At 38.1% G+C, this 21,237-nt stretch overlaps 1 protein-coding gene across 1 annotated transcript in view; it reads right to left on the reverse strand.

Annotated features, from left to right (window-relative positions):
- Positions 1–6,706, reverse strand: part of lpar1 (lysophosphatidic acid receptor 1) — a 33,524-nt gene extending 26,818 nt beyond the window's left edge. Inside the window, exon 1 of the mRNA XM_014993420.2 lies at positions 5,982–6,706. The gene's annotated coding sequence lies outside the window, so the exon portion shown is untranslated. The remainder of the gene's footprint in view (positions 1–5,981) is intronic.
- Between the last annotated feature and the right edge of the window lie 14,531 nt (positions 6,707–21,237).

The raw sequence follows: 21,237 nt of genomic DNA on the forward strand, positions 1-21,237 counted from the left end.
TGCCACAGCTCCCTAACTCAAAATTGCTCAAATACAGAAGCAAAAAACAGAATAATGACCACACAATAATCTAATACATATTTGTGATTTTGCTGTACTGAAAGACAGTTTCCTTTTGACATATTCTGGTTCCTATTTTTTCTCTCTCATGACTGACATCAGCTGGATTTTGTGATTTGAATCCTTCAGATAAAATCAAAACAACTTGAAGACGTACAAATTGGAATAAGAGAAGTTAATGGATGGCTATCGGAGAAATAATGGGTGATTTTGAGGTTTGTATGTCAAACCACAAGAGCACAAGACTTGAGGCATTGAACTAAGCAGCTGATTCGTTCCAGTGCTTGCCAACATCACGCCACAGCAATTGTGCTCTTAATGCAGTGCAATATAGTCATTTTGTCTGCATGAAATGTACTTGTTTACTATTTGCGATTTCTGTCTTCAAGATGTGAATTTGTGTACCTGTGACCAAATGTTTAACTGTTGCGATGTCTATTTATATGTTTACACGGGTAGACCAATTCCTCCATCTTCTAGAATACTAATGCCTACATAGGAATTTATGTAATGTTAAATTTAGGTGCAATATAGTTTGGCAGCAAAGACTCAGTTAACATCAGGTGTTTAGCTTTGAAATTATGCAAAAGACAACTAAGAACTGATGTCACATAATGTATGCGTACATGCAGGCAGGACATATTCAGAACAATTTGGTATTTGCAATTGCAGCCAGGCAAAAAGCAGAAAATGTAAGGAAATGGCTATACACTGTAAGAGCAGACAAAATGTAAACAACAGCACACAAAAAGAATATAAACATTACACAAAGCAATCATTACCAAAGGCAATAAAAACATACATACAGTCAACCAAACAGACCAAGAAACAGTGGACTAGCAGTCTGAACAACCATGTTTGTCCATGAAAAGTTTCATAATGTTCCAGAAGGTCTTACTGACCAGCTAAGGAAGGAATATAGAGTGCAGTAGCAAGTTTCGAAGAGAGCTAAAAGCTAAAACCCAAATGGCAGAGTGTTCAAGGAGGTTGTGTTTTCAGAGTGTTTACATGCTGCTTTGTACATGTCACCACCATAATCTAAAAATGGAGAGGACGGTCATTTGAATAAATGTTTTGTTTTTTACTAGAAGAAGTGGAAAAGGCGTAGCTTCCATACAGAAAGTTAAATTTTTAGTTTGATCTTGATTTAACCTTGGTTTATAATTTGTCAGTCTGCTCTGAAATGGACAGCAGGGTGTATAACCCAGCAATCTAGCACAGAGGAATCCCGTCTTGAATGGAGACACTTGGGAGTTTTGACAGTCATTCTCGCCAAACCACATGACTTCACCTGTAGATACACTTTGGAGAAAGCTTGTTGTAGTCTTCTGATACTAAGCTGAAGTTGTTCAACACCTACAGCTGGTGAATGAGCAGTAGAGAACTCTGTCAGCAGCATAAAGATAAATGAATGAAATCAGTATAGAATTTATTTTATCATTAGTGTATGTATTTCATTGTAGATGGAAAACACTTTTTATAGTCTACTAAAACTAAACTGAAGTTATTCAACGATATCAGTATCTGTCAATTTTGCTGTATTGTAAATGTCAGTATTCCAATGAGAATATGCACGTGGAAGTGAAACTATCTGGCATGCCTTAAATGGATTTCACTTGCAAAGGAAGCACTTTCCCTGAGTCATCCCCCTGCTCTTGAGGGAAATCTAATTTTGCAACACTAGCTCACAAATGGCACTCTTACCTGCATGAGCGCTGAAGTAATCTGGACCTCTGGCATAAGAATGGGTGGAATGCAAGTCTTTAGACAAGGGGGAGGAAAAGATCAAGCTCTTCAGCAATCGCAACACAGATGTTTCAAGGACCCTTTTGCTTGACGAATGTCAGGGCTCATGTAGGGAAACATAAAGCAGTTGTCTGCAGGGGAGATACCGCATCTTTGCAACAGGAGTTTTGCTTAGCCTTGGTAAGAAGGTCAAAAGTCAGAAGCATCAACTTCACTCTTCGAATTTTGTTTTCCTTTTAAAGCCTCGTGCAAGTTGCAGAATAACTCCCAGATGAGCATGCATTTGTAATCCTTTCAGGTCTTCCGGTGAGAATGTTAAGGACTCGCTGCCTGTATTGCTCAATAGCAAATCAGGAAACCAATGAGCTGCTGAGTAGTATTTGGACCCTATGTGCATTGGCCATTTAATGTTTTTTTTTTTTTTTTTTTTTTCTCACATGTGGAATAAAAGACACCTAATTGTTTACGTTAAAATTAACATAAGTGAAAAAAATATAACATTACCAAGACATATTAAGAAAGACCTTATGCCATGTGAACTTCTAAAAACATGCCTTATGAACTCTACCTCTCACCTACTCAATGTTCTACTTTTTATGAACCTCCACAATGGCTGAGATGGTAGTAAAGGGCTAATGCACCAGTAATTAACACTTGTTACTTTTTTGTCGTGTGCTAACCACAAATTCAATTTATGTACCTGTTATTTTATGAGACAGATACAATAAAAAGGAAAACTAATTCTGAAAATAAAGGAAATGGATTGAGGTCCTTTTTTCACAAATAAAAATCTAAAAGGCATGACATGAATTTTTAGAAAAAAAAGATATGGGAAACAATTTGGTCCCTAGATGTCCAAATGGCAAACAAACAAACAAACAAAAAACTAACAAACATGCATTATTTATTTTCACTTCAAAAGTACTTTGTACTGGCCAATCACAGACAAATTCAGTAAAATACACTGTAATTTGTGCCTGTGGATTCAGCAAGGTACTGTAAATGTCTGTTTAGTAACAGTCCTGGTCATCAATTGGCCAGTAGCATTAATTATATCTTAGGAATGTCCCAATAGGTCAAAACTGTCAAAAAGGTGAAATGCTTTTCAATGTACAAAAAGCTGAAGAAATGATCCCACCTCAAACTACAAGTATTTTAACTCAAAATGTCCTTATACCTCACTCACTTTAACTTCAAAACCAATGTGAACAAAAGTGGATAACTTGAGAAATAAATCATGTAACCTCCAATTAAACTGGCTTGAAAGTGACTGACCTACTTTATCTGCCAAAGTGCAAATGACCCTCACAGATGCCTGTGGCATCAAAGACCCCCTGCGGTCCTTAGCAGTGGGTGGCGGAAAACAGTGTCCTCGCGTTCTCTTGTGAACAAACTAATAAACACACTCAGCTATTTGAACAAGTCCTGCTTGAGGTCATGAAGAGATAACACTCATTAGGTTACATCAAAAATAATGACTATGGTAAACAGTAAGCTTAAGCTGACGATACTGGGAATTCACTATGTTATGAAATTTGTTGCATGCTAATACTTATTAATACAGAGCATTACAGATATGTTTCTGCTGTTATCATATTTAACATGATTTACCTACAGAAAGCAACATGTTGGGAGATAAACCACACCATTTGTTGTTTGTTTTTTTATGAGCAAAAATATTAATTTGTTGAAAAATTAACAAGATGCTGGTAACTGAGAGATCAGAAGTTACTGGCGCTATTGGAAACTAATTCTTCAGAATGAGGAAAACATATTTCTGTTGCATCAAGGTTGAGAATCCTCAGGTTTCCAGCAAGAACATATGGCAATTGGTTGTTTCTGGAATGCATGACCAGGCAAATTGTTAACCAAAGGTGAGACATGGTTGTAATTCACATCACATCTTGAAATATCAAACAATGGGATATCACATACAAACACATTTCTTGCATCCCTCTATGTGGACTTACAGAGTTTTGCAGATGCTCCCATAGCTTTATTAATTCGGACATTTAGTCATGGATAGTTCTGCAAACATCTGTGCATTCCGTGCGTGCTAATTTAAAATGATATATGACAACTCCACAACAGCAAGACAAACTCCTGCTGGGAAAACAATTGCCTGCAGATCTTTTTTCTACAGAACTGTTTTTCATTCATCTAGCCTTTGCTTTTCTGTGTTATGCAAAAATGTTCAGTCTCTTGTGTGGAAAATGCACATTTATATTGACCTGAATTCCCATAGTTTGACAACTGTTTTTTTCCCTTTCCTCACCAATATGCAATCAAACTTCACCATCAAGCATAAGTTTCTAGTGTGTTTTCATGCTACTGATGTTATCATCTTAATATATGACGTGTATGACGTGCATTTACTGATCACATCTAAACACTCTACTGGCTTCTGAGTAACCATGCTTTTTTTTTTAAACCTTTTTCCACTCTAATGTAAGAAGAGGATCAATGATATTCACTCAACAGTGTATTTATTGGGTTTGTTCAATGGCTTCTTAGAAAAAATACCCAATTAGTCAGACACGTGAATCCAACTTGGTACATCTACACATAGTATAGATAATTTGCTAAAGTAAAAAGAAGGAAAAAGAAAAGAAAAAAAAGAGCATCAGAATTATGAAAAAAAGGGAATAAATTTACTTTGAATGAGGGTTGGTTGTTGGTGATCTGAGAAGTTTAGAAATTATATATTTACTGGGACTTTCCACACGCAACCATCTCTCGGTTTTACAGAATGGTCCAAAAATGGTAAATTTGCTAACAGTTGTGTTTACTAAAATACCTCATTAAAATCAGAGATAAAAGAGAATTGGGGAGATTGGTTTAAAAAGAAAGAAAAAAAAAAGTTTCAAATAACCACTTGTCACAACCGAGGTATGCAGACCACCACCTCAGAATGCACTACATGTCGTACTTGGAAGCAGATGACCGACAGCAGCCGGAGACCACACCGAGTGCCACTCCTGACAGATAAGAACAGGAAACTAAGGCTACAGTGGAACAGGCTCATCAGAACAACAGAAACAATTTAATTTAAAAAAAAAATTTAATTGTATTCCACCTTGCGTTGCATCAGTGGTAGAGGGCGTGGTGGTGTAATAGATACTTTGTTGGCACTCTGAGCCTCTTGGTACCAACAAAGCATTGTTCAAACACCACAGCCTGCATGATTGTTGTTGCTGTCCATAATGTATCCATCACCTTTACTGAGGCAGGGGAAACGGGATCCAACACAGCATTTCTTTCTTTCCTAAATAAAGGGTTTCATTACTACACTATGACTGATCTAGAAAGAAGCTCTAGTTATCTACATCCTGGCCAGCTTTCCTTGCCGGCTCATACATCTTGAGTTCTTTATCTCGACTTCAAAGAAATGTCTGTCAGTTTTAGCTGTGCTGCAATTCCAACTGACTGTAATGGTTTTAAATTTAAAATGGTTAAATTTCACGGCTCGGTTGGGGGTTTTCTAACTCCCACAAACAGTTGACAGCATTAAAGAGGGTCCCAGCACCACAAGAAAGAGTTTAGCGATGTTTCTGGCATGGCTATTGTGTTTCTGTGATTTTTTCAGCCCACCACTAAGGGTTTCCTCTTGGCTAACTAATGCTGAATGTTGAGGGGAACAACATATTTTTACAACTCCGGGATGGCTCGTGCATTTAGCAGAGGAGGAAACTGAGAAAATATGTTTGAAAGAAATTCCTGTCTGCACAAAAAAAAAAACAAAAAAAAAAAACACAGACAGATGTAAACTTTTTTTTAAAGTCCCAGAACTCGGTTTTCTTTTCCTCCCTCAGCTTTCTCCCTCATTCAAGTGCTGTTCTACTCCCAGAGGCTTGAGGAAGAACCATGTTCTGGCGCAACAAGTCCTCAAAAGTGCCTCACTCGCTGTGGCACACCATATCCCGTGCTAAAATAACGGTTCGCCCATCAAGTACCTGCCGGCGGCATTAAAAACCCTTATCTGAACCGCACACGGCCTCGCTGCGTCTACGTGGCAGGTATGCTTTGATTATCTACAGATGCCTACATTATTCATGCAGGGTGTGCGAAAGAAGATGGAATAGTTTCAAATGCAGAAAGAGAAAAAATAAAAACAGTTTTCCGCACTTTATGCATCAACTGTAAATTCATCTTAGATACTGAACATTAATGCTTACAGTTTGATGATGTCCAGCGGGTTTTCTAAGGTCGTTTTAGGGATCCTGGATGTCCAAGTCAAGTTCGATTCGAAAGCCCACTCTGCATGCGCAACTCCTCTGTCAAAGCCGCCGCAAATAGGACTCCAAATCCAATAAAGAGACAGGTAAACCTTTCATTTTATGTCCAAATACCAACACAGTCCCCAGTCTAACGCGTCCTATCGGTACATTAGAGTTGTTAGTATTTTTTTTGTTACTTTTCTTGATTCCTACGCTGGCTTAGGATTTTCCCCAAATGCAGTCGACTTGATGCTCTCCGCTCCGGCTCCGTGCCTCTCTGTGCTGGCGCGTCTCTCTCCTTTCCTCACTGAACGACTGCCACACACAAACACACGCACACCCGCACACGCACATGACATACACACTGATACACAGAGCACGAGAAGGGGTGTGACGTCACATAAACGCACTTGCACAGGGTATTAAAAGATGCCACAGCTGAGGATCGTTGCGCACCTTTATTTTGTGTAAAACATCTTTTCGTTTGCCCTTTTCAGGTCGACAAAAGAGAGAGTTTGTTGTAAATCTGTTTCAAGTTAACACAAGTGAAGACATAAGCAACAAGTGCATAGACGTTGTCAAATATGTAAAAGCCCGGCTACCAAGAGAATATCTGAGTCGTTCTCTTCTCCCTGCCTAATTGGAAACACATTTTGTCAGCAACTTGTAAAGAAAAAAAGACAGGAAGAGGGCTAAGAGGGGTGGAGTGAGGAAGAGATGAAAAGCAACCATGAGACTTACACAGGGACAAACTGACAAATTAACATTTTTATTATTGTTTTATAAAGTGTCCTTCAGCCTGGACTTGGTGCTGCTGTCTCTGAAAGTAAAACTTTCACATGTGGAGATCTCAGAGTTTTTGGCAGAAGAACAGCTATGTCTGCACAATTCACACCATCTGTGAACACTTAGTGAGGTGTTAGGACTAAACCAACCAACGTTTTTGCATGAGCATTACGAGTATCAGAGGATGACCATACATCCTCCACTGCGCTAAATATTTAGTATGAAGTGTTGATTTGCTGCATTTTTTTTTCTTGACAACATGGCAATCAGCAGTCAAGCCTTGTGAGAAGCTCTCTGTATTGGAAGACATTGCATTTAAATTGCTTTCATAATATTTACATTTTATACAGTTTCAGGCAACAAGACTGCACCTTAACAGAGAAATGGGAAACACATATTTGGTATTTAATATTATATGTGAGAATGTCTCTTAATTATTTTTTTTCTAACTCTACCTACAAACATGGCTACTGTCTATATACTGGTAAGTTTATCATTGCTTCTCAAAAGTCATTGCTGATGTCTTTCCTTCATAGCATTGTGTTCGCACGAACCTAGTCACATCTTCTGATGGTAGGTAATAAAAGTGCATTTATTTAACAGCACCTGGCTGCTTCTTTCAGTCTTAAGTTTGATGTAATAAGTAGGGTGTACTTTGTTTTTCTCAGGACTTTATTGAATACCATAGTATTCATTTTGTAAGCCTTCTGAGTGAGGTATAAAAGTACAGAGATCACTCCATTTGACAGAAATGCTATTGTTAGAATCTAAATCTCTCTGAACTCGGCCCAAAGCTCAGTGTGACTTCAGTTTGTGGCCTTCATCTTCTCTTGTATTCCTTTGTGGTTTGGCTCAAAACCTAGAGAAGTTTGCATAGTGAAAATGGCAAAATGCGGTTTATGAAAAGATACATCACAATACATTTCATCAAACGTGAACACCAAAAATTGGATGGCATCCCCTGCAAAGTCACTTTAAGAGTAGTGAAGTGCAGCCAAGGTTTGCAGAGGAATGACAGCAACCACAAAGAAGTCAGTGATGATGGGGCTTTCAGGAGGGGAGGCGGCGGGGGGATTTGTTTGCTTTGAGTGATTTGTAGAAATACTTCCATAACCACTGTGCTGCATTTGGGCTTGTGTTGTTACAGAAGCCCCTCTATTTCACACGAGTCTAACAGACCAAATTTAAACCATGGTGTCCCACAATGAAAGGCAAACATCTATGTGTTGGCCACAGAATAATCCCACCTACTGTGCTAGTGGAAGCCCATGCTCACACTGCTGCAGGCCTATGTATGCTAAGCTGTGCTCCTGTACAAATGTTACTTTTTTTTTTTTTATCTGAAATTATTATGACCCAGCTACCTCCCAGAAATACTGTGAAGCAGAAGTTGATTATTAATGACTTCTTTTAAATGAGGAATGTCGAGTTTGCGTATGCATGGTAAATGTGTTCTGCAAAATTAAACATTAGGACATCAACATTTAGAACATTTTAAATTTGGTTCCTGAAAGATACAAATAAAACAAAATAACGTTAGACTACACAAATAACAGTTGCATTACACATCCTATAGTTTGTACTCGTTATAAATATAAACATTGTCTTGAAATCAGATGAATCTTTTTTGCAGAATACTAATCTCACACAGGAAGCTTGAAATTCATACTGCAGTGTTTGCTTAGAATGAGGAAATTTCTCAAAGTTAATCACCTGATGAAATCCACCGATTACTGTCGCTAACTGATTGGGGTGGGGATTTCTAAGAAGTCTGTCACTCAATTCACTTGGCTGGGTTTCCTAATACAGAACTTTTTTTTCTTTTTTTTACATTGGGGTTTTGGTAGTTTTTATCAATAAAATCATCATTTGAAATCTTGTATTTACTTTGGCTATCGTTGATGTTCAACACACACAAACACAGCCATCAACAGATACCACAGGGTTTAGCTTCATCTCTGAGATTAGATGGTCCAAGGGCTTAAGGAGGAAAAACCTTTCGTCTGGCGACCAGAAAACAACCTGAATCTTATTCATACAACAAAATAATTTACCACAGACTTCAGAAAGAAGAGACAACACCACAACCCTTCCTTGAAACCGGAGAGCATTTGGAAACTGTCATAACCTCAGATTCCCGGGCACTCTCGTCTCGGCCAGCCTCTACCGGTCCCACAACACCAAGGCCTTTGTTGAAGTCCAGCAAGTGATACATTTTCTGCGTGTCCTGAGGAAAAACGATCTGAACGAGAAACTGCTGCTGGCCTTCTGTCATGCCTGCGCTGGGAGTGAACTAACATGCCGTCTTGGTTTCTGGAACATAAGCTCTACAGCTGAGGACATGGAAGGCTTATGTTACTTCCTTCCACCATTTTGAGATCTTTAAAATTAGCCACTCCCAAACGACTGCTAGTCTAGACCTAACAGACGCCACACTGTGTAAAATTTGATGGACACCGAGTTTTGTGCGAGAACAGCGTCAGTAATGAAGACCGTTTACATTAGACTGTGGTTAAAATAGTTATCGAGGAAGCCGGGCATTCTTCTGCAGACACATGGATCAGTAGCCCCAACTACATGCATTGTTTCTAAGGCGGCACACCCACTGACATTTGCAGCATCTGGTAACATTTATAGAGGTGTTGGTAGTAAATAAAACCACCCTAATTTCAAGAATCTAAGAGAACAGTTGTACGCCTCGAAGAAGGAGATTCATTTCCTTGAAGAAAATGATCCCTGTTACGCCAAAAAAAAAAAAAAAAAAAGGAAACTGGAGTTTTTATACAAGCCCAATAATACATACACTGTAGTTTGTTTGAGATGATTTGTCTGTGATAGTTTTCTACAAAAAAAAAAATCAAGGTAGAGTCCAGATCCTTATTTGATTCAGTTTGACTTGCTGATATAAATCTCAACATGAAAAAAATATCCCCACATAGCCTCTTTTACTCCACTAGGAGCTCCAGTGGACGTCAATTGAGATAGACGATGTTTATGAATGACTCTGTGCTATTTGTTACTCAAAACCACCAACTGCACTTTGTGAGATACTGCCAATACTTTAGGTCTAAAAAAAACAAAATAGCTAAAACATGTTTTATCGAGAAGATACAGTTTTCTTGTCTTTAGCTTCCTATTGCAGCTCGTGATAAATAGTAAGGGCCATTGGGCATTAACCCTCAGTTTGAGCAGATGGTGGAAAAACAAGCCATTATGTAAGGTTCACTAAATCACCTAGTAAACACTAGACCAGGAAGAAAGACTGTTGGAAATGTAGTCCCGTTGCCTCAGCACTGCAGGAACTTTGCTGTCTCTTCTTGACTGGAGCTCAGCGGCTTTTTTTTTTTTTTTTTTTTTTTACTGAGTTATGTCTTGTTGCATCATTTTGTATTACAAAATGCTACTTTTGTGTATGGACATTTACCCTATGTTTTTTTTTTTTTTTTTTTATTTGGGGGTGGCGGGGGGATTTCAAGCTTTCCTTTTGTCCTAGTCTTGCAAATTTTCAGTAAAAAAACTCTTCTTAAACAATTTCCCGGTCTAGTGTAGAGGTGCAGGTGCTTTTAAGGAAATGTTTGTTCAGCTCTTACTTTTGAACCATATTTTTAATAATCCACTGGCTTTAAAATGTTTTAAAGATGTCCCTAAAAAAACAAAACAAAATCCAGTGCAACCAGTTGATTTCATTGCTAAGCCTGAAAATCTCAAATTTATTTCATCACCCAAACATAGAGAGGATGACACAATGGCACAACTTTTAATTTATTTTTTTAATTTAATCAAAGTTAACAGGAAGATGGATGGAACTAAATATGGGACAATCCTGGAAGAAAAGCCAAAAATGACTTGGGACAGGTTCAAGGTTTACCTTACAGCAGGAGAACAGACAATATTTTGAGATGGAACAGACTTAATTTTATCACAGAAAAACATTGTTTCAAAAGTATTAGCCTAGCTGGGCTAAATATTAAGCCACACCACAGTTTTCAGATTTTTCTTCTGTCAAAGGAATTGTTTTTTGCACCCCTTTGCATTGGCTTTTTAAATAAAGTCCCAGTATAGTAAAATAGAGACATTTGTGATTATTAATACATTTTTTTAGCTCACTGTGTGTTGCTCACACAAACATAATGTCTTAAAAAGGTACTCATTCTCTGTCTTCCTCTCTCTTTGTGACATTTAGCTACACACATAAGCAGTTGACATTTTCAGTGTATTTATATTAGATAAAGGTCTCTTCCTTGCATTTAGCTACAGTTCTGATCATCATAACCCCACTGCAGTTCTCAGAGATAAGTAAGGTCGTAACTGTGTGCTTTAAAAGGCAGGTATTAATTAACATGACACACTGACACCGTACTGACTGTGAGATAACTCAAAGCAAAAGCATACAGAGTATAAATAAGTCTAGACCAGCGAGAGATGAAAAAAGACACAGAGGCTCAGAGGTTTGGAAAGAGAGTTGAGTTTCTGTCTCAAAGAGCAGAGGGGGTTAGTTTGGGTGAAATGGAGGGAAAAAGGAGGAGGGGTGTGGGGGTACATAAACAACTCAGGAGCAGCGGGGTGGATGACATCACAATGTAAACAAAACGCTGCGCCAGAACTGAAAAAAAATTGTGAATTTGAGCTATCATGCATGTGTTTGGTTATGGAAAGCGGTGGGTAATAAGTCCAGAAGAACAAAGAGCCAATGTCATCATCATTATGTCTAATGTGGTTTATGACCTCATGCTTGATTCCAAATGAAGGTTTATTGAGCAACACGCGTATCGGGAGTCTTTTATTGTTCTTCATATTTTTTATTCTAAGCAACAGAATAAATAATTTACAGTTCTTGACGGAGAGGACTTGTGGGTAGAAGCTCTGCTCTCAAAGGACTTGGAAGCAATGCAAACATGACATTAATAATTTCCTTTTGCCATAGCTGATTTGTTGTGGCGTGATTTATCTGTTGGCTAATCTTTTCCATCTTTCTGTGTTTGCCTTAGGAACTATTTTATTTTATTTTATTTTATTCAAGATTTAGGTTGCAGCTCAAATGGCCGTCAGTGGACCTACTTCTCGTGTTGTACTGAAAATTTAGATGGTGTTGTAACGGTTTTCCTTTATTATTTTCATCTCCTTTGTGTCACTGTGAAAGAAAAAAAGGCCAACTAAAGCTGTTGTGGACTGGAATCTATGAACCACAAAACGGATAAAAAAATTTACATGAAAGCCCTTTTGGTTTTTCCAACTCGGTTAATTTTATTGCATTGTTATCATAAACCTACCACGGCTCCCCAATGTGTTCACACCCCTGCTAAAATGAAGCCCTGTAAAAATATCAAGTATTTCCCTAAAACCAAGTAAAGATGAGCCTGAAACCAGTTAGAGTTTGCCAAGACTGCCATGGCAACGCCGAAGAGTAAAAAGAATGTTCAACACATGCTAGCTGTGCTTTAAAATATGTGCCGTCTTTCTAATGTTCTCTGTTTTTCATCTTATAGATTTCACTACTGACTCAAAGCGTATCTTTCTCTTTAGACTTTACATTTTTATTTTACATGAGCACATTATATTCTAAAAACATAAAATAAACGGGATGTCAGATGTGGTGGTTGAGAGGTGGTGAGGAGAGACGCAGAGACCCAGGTTGTAGAAGAAAATGATGAATTTAATGAAGATGCTCAAAACAGTCCAGATCAGGCAGCAAGGCAGAGAGAATAGCACACAGCTAAATACCGGTAGCAACTGAAAACAAACTGAAGACTGAAAACGAGAGCTATACCAACACAGGACTTTACAGTACGACTGTGATGGCAGGCAGACAGACGACAAATGACACACGATGAGGATCCGACAAGAGGCAAAGACAACAGGTGGGACTAAATACACAGGGAGGGTAATCAAGGAATGAGACACACCTGGGAAGCAGAAACAACAGAGACTCAGGACAGAAACTGAACACAGAAAAACCTTAAAATAAATACATAGAAACACGAATCATGACAGGGACAGTCTATCAGTTTTGTGCCATTTTGCATTATTATTTGGAAGATTCAGAATCTCCACTTGCATAAATGTCATTGTATAACACTAAATTAAATGTCACACCATACGTTAAATGTTTTAAAATGATTTCTTTTGGACATTTTTCATCACAAAAAAAAAGGTTATAACAACTGTATCATTTATTCTGATAGCATCTTTATCACATGATCATTTTTTTTCGACTCTCTTCAATCCAAAAACATAAATGTGCGTATATGTGCATCTTATTCATTAATCAATTTGCGTTCACAGCGAAGAACCCAAGCACTTAACCACGTGTGAATGCACACTGCTGCACACACTGAAACACACACACACAGGCTGCTGGCATGACAGCTGTTTGTTATCGAGTCAGTAAGGTCAGTGGGGTCTGGTGTTTGTGGCTCAAACTTTCATTGTGGCTTCGGGGTCACTTCACTTTAGTGTGTGTGTAATGTTCACACACGCTTAGCCATTTCCTTTTTAACTATTTCAGAATATAGCCTTCCCAGCCCTTGCCGGAATCAAAACGGTAAGCTAGACTTCAATTCAAATATTTTATTTTATTTATCCTAACAGATTTTACATGCGAAGCATAAAACAAGAATGCTATCAAAATATAACATGATTACAAATTTTGTCAACATGAAAATATATAATTATTGGTGTAATGTAGAGGCATCACAGTACAGGCATATTCCTATAGAGATACTGATAAATCAGGACAGAAAAAAAACTGCAGGTTTGTTAGTTTTTGTGACTTGTTTTTCCTTTGGATCATTCCCACAGGCCATCCGCAAACAAACAAACTTGACATTCCTTCCATCCATCTTTTCTGATGACATAATAAACTTTCCCAAACAATACTTTGCTACAAAACACCAAACATAGCAACAAAACCTGCAGAATCCATCAGTGCTGCGTCGTAGCAGCTGTATGTTGTTGCACAGCCGTATCTGAAGTAACGCTTCGACCATTTACTTAGTTACCACCGTGTTCGATAACGTCATCAGAGCAAGATGCTAATCATGCCAATGAGAGCGGCTGGTTTTTTTTTCTGTTTTTCTCCTTATTGCCAGGCAAAGGTTCTAACGTAGCCCCCACTAGAGCAGTGTGGCATGGAAAAGCCATTACAGCTGATAGAAAGGCCTTTTATTTGGAGAGCTGAGCTCAGGTTCACATCAGGAATCAATTACCTACAACTGCCGTCTTCAGAGAGCAGATGCAGACCCCTTCCCCCGCCCACCTTCTTCTGCATCCCTCCCCCACCTTTTCTCTGTCTCTCAGCAGTGTTCCCATCTTTTAAAGGTCTTTTCCTTCTTTTCCTTCCTGTCTTCTTCCCTGTCTGTTGCCTTCTGTCCTGCTGGCTCTACTTTTTTTTTTTTAAGCAAACCCTCCTTTTTCCTTCCTGTCTCTCCCTAAAATGTGCTTCCACTCTTTTCTACCCCACCCTATCCTGCTAGCTCACCTTACACTGTATGTTTCCCTTAATTTTTCAGTAATTAAAAAAAAAAAACTGGAAGTAGTTCCAGACTTTCCCAATTTTCTCCCGTTCCACCAAACTGGACATTTTTTACACTGCTTTAGATTTCTATGTTATAACATCTAATTTGTGGTTTTTGCATGAATGTTGCTCTGAGTGAATAACTCGATATGCAACAGATTTTTTTTATTTTCTTACTAAATGTTTCCTTTTTCCCAAGCTTCAATTGTAATAAATAAATAAATAAATATTGATGGTATTCCTAACTTTTCTCTATTGGGAGTGCAGCTTCCACCTGCACTCCCAAAAGGAGATAAATTGTTCTCTGCTGAACATTTGGTTTAATGCAACTCAGCTGTTTCAGTCTAACGCAGACTTTCACACAACATTCTTCAGATCCCTTATGAAGGTCACCATGCTTTGTCAGAACATGGGATTAGTCACTTCTTGGAAATATTGTGTAAGCTCTTCCCGTCTGCTGATAATTTCTTTTTGTGAGGATATGTGGAGTCGCAAAATCTAAAAAACTGATTGGATGAGCCTTTTCAAGTGTCATCTTAGTGATGTCCAACTAGCACATGCTGGAGAGCCCAGAAAACCCAGGAAAACATCAGTTTGGGTCATAAATTCTTTTCAGACGGACACATTTAGAAGGGAAATCTCGCCAAAATAGAAGGTTATGAAATACTTTTTCAAAACCAAGGAAAGACTTCACAGAATATTTTATGCCATATAAAGCTAATGTGCCAAAAAACTGAGGAGAAGCCTGCTCTATGGGAAAAGACGAAGGATTTTTGCATCTTCGCATCACTAAATCAGGAAAAGTACAAATTATTTTTATACTTTTGCACAAATCTTTACAAGAAATTTGAACTTACGTTATACTTTTAAGCTATTTACTTAAAAATAAAATACTTCAAAACGTCACATCGGCTCACTTGCAAAAGCACACAATTATGCTTCTATTTCTGGTGAAACTTCCAAATACACAGGCTTTTAGCAGCATCACTAATGATTGACACACGACTGGGAGGCCTTGTGGCCCAGACTTCACCTGCCTGGGAAAGAAAATTAGCCCCTAACTTAGCCAAAACAGGGTTTTAGCAATAAAATCAAAGGGTTTACATGTGGTCACTGTTTCAGTAAAACTGGATAGACTGCACACCAAGACACACGGAGCAGTTCTGTGGCAATCTGTGGCAAAAAGCCTTGTGGTTTGGTAGCATGTGAGCAACGAGCGTACCGCTCTGTGGTATAGTTGTGGCAATTCTCACACTCCACATGGTACTTACTGTTCTGTCTGTGTTTCTTTTTCACTTCGTCTTTCTTTTGCTTTAATTGGCAAAGTGGCTCTATTTTGTTTTTGTCATTTGATGTGAACATTTCCTACCAGCTCTGATAGTGAAGACGCAGCTTAAAATTTGAAATATGTATTTGTCACTTAAAAGGATAATAAAAAAGACTTAACAAGGAGCTCCACATTTTTTTCTGTTTAAATGTATTTCTTATTTATTTATTTTTCCTCTAAACATTTTTTGCGATGAAGAGAAAAGGTTTAGGCACTGCGGTTGGATGAGGCTCTAATCCTCCAGTTTTCAGCCTTTCATTTCACTCTCTTCTCTCTGGTTTGTGTCAGAGTAAATAAATTCAAAAATAAAAACAGATCTGTGTGCTTTAAGAGACATACTGAAAGACTAAAAGCACTCTATATTTCAAGTACAGACCAAGTACTATTTTATAAACCTTTCCTTCAGAAAAAAAAAAGCGCTCACGAAAACACACACAAGCTTGGACAAAGAGCAGCTGTTTTACTAGCAGACGGGTGGATGTGTATCTGCCTCCCATTGTGTTTGTCTGCTGACTTCTGCAGTTCTCTGATAATGTGTGTCGAAAATTGGCCCTTAAAAATGTACTTTGCAGACACTCGACTGCGCGTACACTGCACAGAAACAGCTGGAAAAAAGTAGTCACACCTCTTGAACTTTTTCACACGTTGTAAAATCGCAGCGAAAACATGTATTTCACTGCGACACGCCGTCACAAAGGACTGCAGGGTTACGATAAGGAAGGAAAATGGTAGAGCCGTTCAGTTTTTCTTTTTACAAGAAAAAAACAATCTAAAATGTGTGGCTGCTAATCCGTTTGGGGTATGTCCCTGCTAGATATTCACATTTAGAGCATAACGTTTTTGGACATTTTTTTTTTTTTTTTTTGCAAAATTGTTCAAACCCGGTCAAATTGGATTAAGAATATGTGTAAACATTAAGGTTAGTTCTGCCACAGATGCTCAGGATGAATGATTCAAATACTATCCATCATTTTGCTTCGTCTCCCATCAGGAGAAATGATTTTGCCTCACAAGATATGTTTCATTTGGCTGCATAGCAACATAGAAGTAGTGAGATTCTTGCTGCAAAAATAAAATTACTTAGGGCTTGACTGGCAACACCCTGTTTATTCTATGGGAAATTTAATGAAAGGCTGGCTTTTTTTCTCATGTTACACTACTCTTTCATCTTCTCTATTTAATTCTAGTCTGACCCTCTCTTGGATTTAAATTTTGGTTTATCCTCCACCTCTTTGCATCTTCCTACAGTATTTGTTTGCATTTCAATATATTTTTCACCAAGTCCTCCCCTGCTTCTTTGTAGTGGCTGTGGACAGGTAAATATATGTGTCCCCTGCCGTACAGTTAATGAGATGAAGAGAGAAGTTGCAGACGGTGGAAAGACTCCAGTTTCAGCTTTGAAGTTGAACCGACCTCAGAACATCTAACCGACCCACACAAATCTGACAGAGAGCCCATTGACTTAAGTTTAGATTGTCTGCATGCATGCCAGCAAACTAAATGGAGTCAGCCTATCAAAATGCTGACAGACACAGGAAGACTTGAAGTCAATAGATGGCAGATGGCACAAAAAAACAAGGTTTAAGGAGCCGACAGATATAAAAGAGAAATTATGGGAGTGTGAGAAGAAGGGAGGAGGAGGAAGACGAGGAAGAGGAAATGATCCCTGCCCAAAGAGGTAAAAGAAACCCTTGTCTGTTTCAACAAAGCAACATTTCAGCTCTCTTCTAATTCAGTCACTTTATTACAGGTTTTCACTTATTCCACTTTCCCCAGTGTTTCATATTTGTTTCAGCATCACTATATACAACAAGATATTGTTGTTCTTATTCTCCAAAAGTCAAATTTGACAAGTTCTATGTAAGATGGCAGAATGAATTGGCCCGGCTGAAAAATAAATATTTGATATCTGATGTCACTTGAGTTGATCAGTGAACTACATAAATAATCTTACCCAGCTAAACATACAGTTTAAACCTATTAACCAAGCCCTGCAAGTAAGTGTTGCGTTGCTTTAGATGTGTAGCATTCAGCAATGTTTTAATTAAAATCCCACCTAAATGCAATATATTGGGTAAAATAATATGCAAAAGTCAAACTGATGCATAGAAAAGTAAACAAAATAGAACATATTTGAGGATTCAAGAAACGTATTACTTGTATAAGATTGCTTGATCAAACAGCCGCTGAGAGATTTTCCTTCCCTGCAGTGTTTCAGACGGGATAAAAATGCTCCAGGGCGGTCCAGTCAATTGCACTAACCCGGGTTGACTGCCAGCAGTACCTAAAATGGTATCACAACTAATCTCACGTGCCTGAACAGAAGGCCTTCTTGCTTTTTTTAAGGATTTGGGAGTTTCTGGCTTGTAGGTTCTTGATTGGGCCAACAACTTATTAGAATGCAGAAGAATCTTCTATCTTCTTTTGAAGCATGGACATATGAGTACAGTCTGTTTGTAGCATCCTTGATCTCTATTGTTCAAACAGATTGATTCTATAGAGACCAAGTCTAGACTAGTCAGTCTGGGGGTTGACTCAGGAGTCATGTAGTCATGTTTTTCTGTGGTACCCCAAAATTGGTAAGAATATCTACAAGTAGTTCAATAGTTTGGCAGACATAAATTTTTACACACAGACATGCGCAAGCAGAGGAGGGGCTTTGCCGATACATCAAAGTAGTGACATTTTGCTCTTTGCTTCAATAAGAGGTCAACCCGGTCAGAACACCCACTGACAAAGTGAAGATGAGAATGTCACTCATTCTTTTGCATGTGTGTTTGCAAGTGTGAGGTCTTTATTAGAGAAGAGGAAGGAAGTAGGAGTATGTCTTCATAGTTCTCTGTTAAAATTAGCTTTCAATGGTACATGTAAAGTTTTCCATCAATATTGTAGCAACTGACCGATTTATTTCCATTTCCACACACAGACTAAAGAGGTAAACATGGGGTTACAGTGTTGTTCCTGTTCCAACAGTCATTTCAATAAGGAATACCTTTGAGACTGTACCTTTTGTCTCGTCGCCCTTCTTTATTTTCATTGCAGCAGCACTGCTCCTTTTCAGTATCTCACAACTCGGTCTTAAGAGGCTAAGCCAACAAAACCCATACCTCTGAGACAGTCAATCACACCGAAAAACCTTTATACAACCTCCAGAAAGCCCAAAATATGGTTCTAAATATGTGTTCAGTCCCACTTAAGGGACACAAATGAAATATTATTGTAATTTATCCTTTGGATTGTGCTAAACCACTTTAGATTCCCCAGGAACCAGTTCATATTGTTGCACATCTTACTGAAGGCATCCAAGCAAGGCAAACCTTTGTCCCAGAGCAACTCATAGCAAACGTAGATTTAATTAGAAAGGAAATCTGATTAGGTTAGCCGAGTTTGGGGTTTGGCTTGGAAGTCTGTTTGACCCAAACAACTCTTTTTGGCTACAACAATCATGTTATATAGCAGAACTGTAAATATTTACAGAGAAAAACTCATGCATCCTTCCTAGCTTAGTTTCCCGTATGCGCATTTGGTTTCTGAGAGTCCAGACAGACAGAAACCTGACTTTCCATCTAAATTTATTCATCCGGCCTTGTACGAGCTTTCTCAAGATTTGGGAACATGGGAGTGTGACTGACTGCCTTTTAAGATAAGAACTACGGCGTTGTACCAATATGGATTCCATAAACATAGAATAAAAGTGAACCTGACATAGACGGTCTGAATAAAATTTCATGAAGATGTGCTCACCAGCTAATAGAAAGAGAGACAAAAGAATGAAGGTAGAAGATTTTATCAGAACAAATGTAACAGCCACAATAACTTATGAAGTCATCATCACACCGGAAATGACTGAGACTGAGAATAACCCCTTATTCTAGAAAAAACACTCCAAAAGACTACTTTATATAAAAACTTATTTATCGATCAACTGTCCTCCCTCACTGCAAATCAAGGTCAGCAAGAAAAATTTGCAAGTTACTCTCACGAAGCAGTACATTATTTCAGGCAGAGTGCTGTGTTGCTTTTGATTTAGCTATTTTATCTAACAGCAAGAAGACCACACACACACACAGCAAACCCAAGGATAATTACAGGAATACTGTTTTACAGCCTAACTCTGCTCACAGTGAGGGAGCTGCACACAGCAGGCAACCCCTGGCATATAAAAACTGTCCTTTCTAAATAATCTCTGCTACTAATATTGTATTGAGAAGATGCAAATGCATATATTAAAAAAAATCTGTCATTAATGGAGGAAGTGCTATAACAATGAGTTGCAGACAAACATGGAAAGATTGTAAAGCATTTAATGGGTTTTTTTTCACCAACTTATAACATTTTATACAGTATGCAAAAGGTTTTTGTGTAAAATCTTTAGATTATCAAATGCAATACAAAGATAAAGGGTTAAAATATGAATATGCAAGTTTTGTTGAGATTTATTGATATTGTGTAGTTAAAATGCTATACAGTCTAAAGGAAACTGTCTAAATCTTGTAATCTTTTTTTTTTATCACAAAGGAAAAAAAAGTCCATAAATCAAAAAAGTATGGACAAAACTAAGAAAGTGCAATAAAATAAAATGGATTTGATTAAAATAACATCAGTAATCATGTAGCAATCCCACTGTAACATTATTTTCCTTGTTCCCACTGTTTGTTATTTGGTTGTTTTTTTCCACCCAACTAGGATACATCTGGTTTTCCTTTGGGATTCTCCTCAGTTGCCACTCTGGAGACACTTAACTGTTCAATCAGTTGCTGTGTCAGGAACTACAGGACAGCACGCCACTCGTTTAGCTGAATTTGCTCCACCCTCCCTTCCCCTCTGTTTTACTTTCCACCACCATCTGCCATGTCTCACCCAGAGCTCATCTTTCACAGAGAAGAAAACCCCTGAATCAGCTGCACAAAGTAACCAGATATTATTCAAGTGTTACTAGGATGAACTAAGCATTCATTACATGGTCAGGTGATTGCAGGTTCCATTTCACACATCAGCTTCATACACAAATGACCGATATCCAGGGTTTGTTTCAACTAGACGTTATTGGACCATCAGTCACAGATCAGTTTGATGTTTTCATGTCTCTGCTGTTTGTGTAAGAGTTACAAAAACAATGTCAGGAATATGAAATGCATATCCTCTACATTTTCTCCCATCACTTCTGCAAAAATAACAAAAAAAAGAGAAAAATAAATGCTATATTCCTCTATTAATGTCCCTTCCACACTCATTGATGCCCCTGGTGAAAATGTAAAAAAAATACAAAACATAAAACTCATTTGTTTTCAAATTGCTGTTGCATATGAACGTAATATGTTGTGAACTATATTATTGGTGTGCTTTTTTCCTTGTCCAAGCAGGAGTCCTGATGAGTGTAGAAAAAGAGTTTATGTGCAAAAACAAAGTTTCTTTCACCCATATAACAGTAATAGGCGTTACCTGTACGATTTTACATGTTTCAAGAAAAGACAGACAAGGGGAGGAATCTTTTAGGGTTAGGAACTTGAGGATTTGGCTGACCACAGAAAGATATTGGTTTTATGTCCGATGAACCAGAGGACCATGTTGTACTGAAAGACCTATTA

This window comes from Poecilia mexicana, unplaced genomic scaffold (assembly GCF_051168715.1).
Source record: "Poecilia mexicana isolate PSO_F unplaced genomic scaffold, ASM5116871v1 scaffold_12, whole genome shotgun sequence".
Classification (NCBI taxonomy): domain Eukaryota; kingdom Metazoa; phylum Chordata; class Actinopteri; order Cyprinodontiformes; family Poeciliidae; genus Poecilia; species Poecilia mexicana.